The 7,229-nt window shown below is 38.7% G+C and overlaps 1 long non-coding RNA gene across 2 annotated transcripts; it reads left to right on the forward strand.

The window, feature by feature from the left end:
- The first annotated feature begins 696 nt into the window (after positions 1-696).
- On the forward strand, positions 697-3,391 carry LOC137787919 (uncharacterized). Of its 2 annotated transcripts, XR_011077695.1 has the most exons (3): positions 697-772; positions 1,644-1,739; positions 2,541-3,391. It is a non-coding gene; the product is annotated as an uncharacterized lncRNA (long non-coding RNA). The 2 variants fall into 2 exon arrangements; XR_011077694.1 differs by lacking the exon at positions 697-772 and having other exon boundaries at positions 1,479-1,739.
- The last annotated feature ends 3,838 nt before the right edge of the window (positions 3,392-7,229 follow it).

Below are 7,229 nucleotides of genomic sequence, written 5' to 3' on the forward strand. Positions count from 1 at the left end.
GTCTCAAGAGGACGATCGGTACATAGCTTCTTCTGAAAATACAAGCAGTACTCCGTCATTACCTTTTAAGTACACTCTAAAAAGCCCAACTTCAAATTTGTTGTCCTAACACATTTTTTTAAGTTGAGTCAACAAATATCGTTGAAAAAAGTTGAACTAACTCAAAATCTCAATTTTATTAATGAGGAGTGGAATCCACTGAAAATGTTAAGTTGAGAAAACTTACTATAGTGAGTTGGGCATCTACTGAGGTAACTAAGACCACTGTGCATGTGTCAGTAAACACACAAACACACAAAAATAAAACATATATATATATATATATATATATATATATATATATATATATATATATATATATATATATATATATACTACTTTAATATTATATTTTAAATAATGAAATAAATATTAAAATATTTTCTTTAGCCCCTGTTTAAGATACATTGATTTGATAATACCATTGTTTCTTTATTATATTTTGATAGTTTTTCAGATCTCATTTGATTGACATGTACTTTTTACATCTTAATCTTAAACTGCTGAATGTCTGTTGACAATATATGTTCAATAAAGCGAGAGAGAAGAAAAAACCGCCAACTGCCATAAAAGAAGCAGAAGAAGAAGATAAAGAAGAAGAAGAAGAAGAGATTCAAATATCCGTCTACCACTGCGCATGCGCACTTCCGCATGAGAGAGCAATTTCGCGCCGGTCAACGGCAGCTCAAGTGTTTCTGCAGAATGCCGTTTACGTCCCGCACCACTTAACCAGGTAAGACTGTGTATGTTCAGTGCGTTAGCTAACGAGCTAGTCAGATAACCTGTTGATTTTTAATGCCAAAGTTAACATTACGAAGTTTATAACGTGACAGACACCAGCCTACTTTTCACGTGTTCATAACGTCATGTGTAATTTTACGATAACGACCCGCTCGTGTTAGCTAGGTTAGTTAACATGTTGCTGCAGTGCTTCGCAGTTCTTTAGCGTTGGTGGCGTCGGGACTGCTTCTAGATTAGAGGCTCTAGTTCACTCTTTAGTTACCCGCGCGTAGCATTCAGGGGCACTAGATAGCGACCAGGACCTGGACGGTAGTGCCGTTGGCACCTGTTCGCCCGCAGGGACCACGCGAGTCGCCCGCGAGGCATGTTGTAAGAATAGAACACATTTTGAGCTTCGTCAAAAATATATTTGTTTTTATCAACCGACCTGTCTACATGGTCGCGTTACAACTCTTCTCTGTAACGCCATGCACACAGACACGGGCGGGCACACAGGTGAACACCCAGTGGACAGAGAGAGCAGCGAAAAATACGTTGCGTGCTTTTTACAATGAGATTTGCAGCTATCACTTTTAAAGCAGTAAATGTATTGCTGCAGCGTGGAGCTCCATGAATGGACGTTTCTCTCTTGAGACACTGCAATGACAAAGCCTGCACACTTTGTGGTTGACATTAAATTGAAGTTAAAGTTGCATCATTGTTTCTTTTATATGCAAACTGTTTTGTATGTTTCTAAAAGTGCAACTCTGCAAATAATAAGTGGATTTAGTGATATTGTGTTGTCCAAGTTTAATTTTTTGTGTCATTCTCCAAATTTATTTTGTATTATGTCAAATTTTTAATCTTCAATTTGTATTTTTCAGATGACAGATGTCCTTGCCCACAAAGTGTACAGCTCTGCGAGGTCTACCTTTTTCATTGTGAAGGAGAAGCCGGACGGCTTGCTAAAGACATGTCTGGTAAGACCAATTTGTCATTAAGGTTGCACATTGAGCAAGAACACACTAATGCAAACGTTCATCAAACCCTCATTTCTACTTCACTGTTACTTTGTTAATCCATCTAAATTTTTAATAAGTGTAACTTTTATAGTTTTTAATTTTATGTAATATCGCCAATACTGGCAATGTTACTGTAGCATCAAGGTTACAAGTGAGTGTAATGCCTGCATCACATGCATTTTGTAACAGCAATTCTCCTTCAAATTTACATTTATAATTCCAAGCCCAAATTGGTCATGGGTTTTGAGAATGATGCATATACACATTTTGTCAGTATTTAAATTACAAAGTTATTCTGTCAGTACATTTTCAAAGTTGAAGTACACTTTTGTTGAGCTAATCTTTTTGAGAAAATAAAACAAAAACCTTTACATTAACACCCTTTGCCGCTAATACTCTTTAGGGTGAGAATCTGGCAGATTTGGAATAGTAATGTCCATTGTTTTATAGCAGATTTGTTCCAGTTTAGGTTTTTGTCACTTATTAAATTAAAGGGAGCCTGTACCATGAGAGCAAATGTTTCCCTGTCTTTTGCTCAATTTATTTAATTTAACAGACTATGACGATTTAAATACTATAATACTAATGTGTAGGAGGTGACTCTTGTATGAAAGTTTTATATTTTAGTTTTCAAAATCTGCATGAAAATGTATTTTGGCTTTTAAATTGTATTGTTACAGAGTGATGAAGGAAAAAAAGATGAACACTTAAGAGGCGGTGAATATTTATTATTGTCTCTGTATTCTTGTTTTTGTGTAGAATACAGACCCGAAGGAATCTTATGTGAAAGAAGTTGAACTGGGACTACTTGCTGAAGATGACGTTGGGACGGTCCGCTCAAGTCTAACAACACTAAGCATCGCCCTGATTATTGAGAAACGGATTGTCATGGATGATATATGCGACATCCCAACTGCATTTGCCCTTTTGTTTGGACTCATCTATGCTCTCAACCTGGAGTATCCGAAAGACATGAGGTACACCTTCGAAGTAATTCAAAGTTGTTCATGAACCTTGGTACCCAGTGCTCTGCCCGGGTTCGGTCCTTAAAAAGCAGTTTGCTCAAGTAGCCTGCCATATGTAAACCCCACCTATGGTCTTGGCTGGATTTTGAGGGGGGTAAGAGTTCAGGTTGCAGTTGTCTTGTTACAGACAATACATTTTTTTATGTCCATTCATTGTAAAAACAATATAACTATGTCCCACTGCTGATAGTGTACAGTGCCCATAATGATAAACTGATATTGGAATCAGCATTGGTACTGTGTATGTTAAGAAAGCATAACTTGTACTAAATTGTTTTTTGCATCTTAACAGTATTTAAGATATTGCAGTTTTAAACAGTAACTGGATGGATAGATGCATGGATAGGATAGGTTTTTAAGCCATTGTATACCTCCCACCAATGCCATTGTCCTTCTGTGTTTTATATATGTTCCATCATATACAATGTCCCAAAGCTTGTATCAAGGCCTTGCTTTTGGATTTCATTTTTTATTTTTTTTGCAGCCATTTGGATTTTATGTCGATGTTTAAGTGTTGACACCTGGAATTTGTATAGTTATGCAAACAAATGTTTACTTGTTAATAAACATTTTGTGTTTGAAGAAGTTTGTTTTGTTTAACTGTTGACTTTTCCAAAGAAAATGGTGTACATTTTTAATTTATTTAAATAAAGGCAACGTTGCAAAGAATTGAGTGTACTCAACTAATGGGCAGTGAAATTTAGTAACGACACTTTAAGTTTGAAGTAAGTTTTCTCAACAATAAATTTAAAGTTATGTTGATTTATGTTTTCAATTTACAAGAACACACAATTTCAAGTTTCTCCAACTTAATATTTTAAGTGTTCTGAACTTAAGTACATGAGTAGATGTGACTATCAAATTAAGTAGTGGTAACTTAAATACATAAGTAGGTCTGACTAGTAATGTTACGTTTGACAAACTTAAGATAGCACTTTGAGTGAACTTCTTATTATAAGTTGACACAACTTAGTTGAGTGAACTCAAAAAGGCTTTGCAGCTGGTTGCCTCACTTTTTTAAGTTGACTCAACTTTTTTTTTTTTAGAGTGTAGGTAATCTGTCCGAAAGAAATGAAAACATCTGTTGAAGCTACAAGAGAAATGAACACATATCTTTATTGTCTGTGTTCCTAATCTTGCCTCCAATTAACACTGGGAGCAATCACGGGAAACACTAGTTCTATGCAGCCTGGCGCTCCCAAGAGAGTCCCCACATGGCTTGTTGGATGCTTCACTGCTGCTTCACTGCTAAGATACTTCAATTGAATCATCCTTCCATCCAGTTTTAGACATGTAGATTGTTTCTCTGCTGGGACCAGATGTTTGATGATTAAAGCCACTTCGTAGGACACAATACCTTGACAGAGATCATGGCCAACGCTCAGAGGCAAGCCAGGCCGACACACCAGTGAGCCCAAGGAATCTGAAATTTTAGTTTTAACCCTTAGCTCTGGTGCACCTCATCTTTCTGGACAGTGCCTTTGAATAACTGCTCAGTTGTGTCTTTTTGAAAGCAGGTTAGCAGCAAATTTGTGTCTGTTAGTTTGACAGAATTTCCAAAAGAAACACTTGCTGACACCCACAAGGGCACGAGCGACCAGATTATCTCCCGCGACAATTGCATACCATCCCTTTACGAATCAATTGCAATTAGATGCCACTGACCTTAAGATCTTTGACGTCCTTGACCATTTCTCCCATTTCCTCGTCTCGACCAAAGTACTGAAAATATTGCTCTCTGCAAAGAAGCATCAGCTGCATTTGTTCTCTTGTTGATCGATCGAGGTAAGTGAAGTAGACTGCCAGCACTTAGTTTTTTTCTCCTCCGAACCCAATGGATTCACTAATTCAAATTAGTCCTCACTAATAATCAAGCCTTTGTTCTGCTTTACTTTGCTATCCCAAATATCCTTAATTGTTTCTGTCATAGACTTCCAAATGGAGGCATTAGTAGTACTCGCTCATAGACACTGGAATAAAGGAATCAGAGAAAACACTCTTTTCCTGCTTCAGTGTTCCCTTAACAGATTGAAGCCGGCTTAGTGTAGTTGAGGCTTTGTTTAAACAGTTTTCTCATTTTCAACACTCGAGTATTGCAAAAAAAACATCCATTTTAACCTCATCTAACACTGTTACTGTCTGCCTCAGGAACTCTTAACTTACATTTTGTTTACTGAGCATATTCGGCTGTCGGATGTAATGTGTCGGATGTAATGTATTTCCTGTCATCTTTCAATGACAGCTTGAACAACAAATAACGGATAGGTTACTTTGCCTGCAACATGAGCTCAAATTACCAAATTTCCTTATCCGGTCCTTATCTGCCTGCAGTGAACTTGGCTGTTTTTGTTGACTAAATCAATTCAATCCTGACTTAAGTAAAGTATTGGAAAACAATTTAATTTAAATATGGTGACCAGACATTCTCTTTTTCCCAGACATTAGACATGAGACCTAAAAAAGCGTCCGGCAGGGATTCTAAAAACGTCCGTAATTTTTTCTCGTTGGATATTTGTGTTTCTCTGGGTCTTTCACACACTAGTTATTACGCCCTCACAAGTTTTGTAATTGGTATCACCCTTACGTTTCACCTTCTTGCGCGAGCTCTGACTGTAGAGAGAACTGTCATTGGTCGACCGATCTCAGGGTTGCCAGATGCAGGATAATTATCCTCCAAATACAACCATTCTGAGGCTTTGGTACGATACTACGCCATCACCAATCTGGCAACACCGAGCACCTTGTCACCTCCACTCGCGACGAATATCCTGTTACGCTCTGAAGAAACTAGTTTGGCGTAAAACATCAATAATCGACTGAAATTTCAGCGACAAACTTTTTTGGGGTAGCTTAGCACAACTCGTTCTTTTTCATGAGCTAAAGATCGCGTAGGTGCACGACTGTAGAGCGGGATGAAACGATAACAGGGTTCACCTTACGGCCCATAGTTGCATTGTTTACAACAGCTCAAAGGTTAACACACCATACAAGCCTTCCAAAAACAAAATTAAACTCACTGATGTGTCTGTTTCAGCAAGGTCTCGCAGTGCACCGGTAAGTTGCACAGCTAACGCTTATTCCCTTAATCGTTAGCGGTTAGCCAAACACACTGTCCAATCAAAAATAATCTCAGTGAGCCAACTGTTTCACCCCTCTGGGTGCAGAGCAGCTGCCCAGAGGTACTCAGCAGTGGAGCAGCTGTGGGGTCGGTGATGCAATCAGCTGTTTAAAAAAGACCATAAAAACGGTTTTGATAAAGTGTGAGTTACCGAATCCACGAGAGGTCCTCGAGCATGCAGCCATAACTGGCCAAGCAAAACATTGTGCCGTTTACCGCAGCAGAATTTGAGTTGAGTCTGTTTGTTTCCCCCACTATTAGACGCTTTGTATAATTTAAAATAAAGCCAGTCAAATCTTCCCAATGCATTGAGTTATAATGTGATATGAGAAGTCAAATTAGCACTACACAATTGTGGCAAAGTTACAGATTGTCTCTTTACGAAACAGGCATGCAGTGAGACTTTAATGCTCACAACAAGCTACTGTATTTTTGAAAAGCAGCCAGCTCACTGAATCGTGATGTACTTCCTTACATCGTTCATTACATTTTTTCACAGTTTTAAAAACAACAATACACTCAATTTACTGCCAGATTGGGTTTGTTTGGCTTATTTTTTTTAAAATCATCTAAGGTGAGGATCTGTGCATCAGTACACTGCCTCCCGGGTCCCACCATGTTTACTTGTTTTGGAGGTAGAGTTTAACAATCTCTAATCTTGGCTAGAGTGGACAGGAGAAGATAATGAGACAACGCATGTACGTCTGCTACACATCTGCTATCATCTGTATCTGCTCTTTGTCCTCTTTTAATCCTACCTGTCGCTTTTCAATTTGCCTCGGCAACAGCTCACGCGATAGGCTCCCCTCGCTGATTGCCTGGAGGTATTTCATTTTTTTTCCTGGGCACTCGTGGGCGGGAAAGTCCGTCCGTTGAGATGGAGGCCTCGAATAATGGACGTAGGAAGCGCAAACAATTAAAGCTCAGGTGGCGCAGAGGAGCCAGCGCCGAACTCCAAATGCCCCTGTACAAGGAAGAGTGACGGATCGTGGATTCACTTCCAATCTCAGGTATCAGCTTCAGGAATATATATACGGGGGAAAGATGGGGGGGGGGGGGAATATATTCTCTTCATTCTGCTTAATGAAGAGAATATACCTCAGCTACGATACTCCAGCTTATTTAAATGAAATACATGCATAATGGAAGCCAGTCTTATGGCATGTCATACATATGCAGGAGCTTGGTGTATTTGCTTTTTACTGGGTAAATGCAGTCGGTGGATTATTGGCATTAGGAAATGACTTTTTGTTGGAAGAAAAACGTATTCGCTCTTAACCAGTTACTGTTTCACTGTTATATTCA

The sequence above is a fragment of the Clinocottus analis genome, unplaced genomic scaffold (genome assembly GCF_023055335.1).
Source record: "Clinocottus analis isolate CAN_PGR_092001 unplaced genomic scaffold, fCliAna1.0.p SCAF_17, whole genome shotgun sequence".
NCBI lineage: Eukaryota > Metazoa > Chordata > Actinopteri > Perciformes > Cottidae > Clinocottus > Clinocottus analis.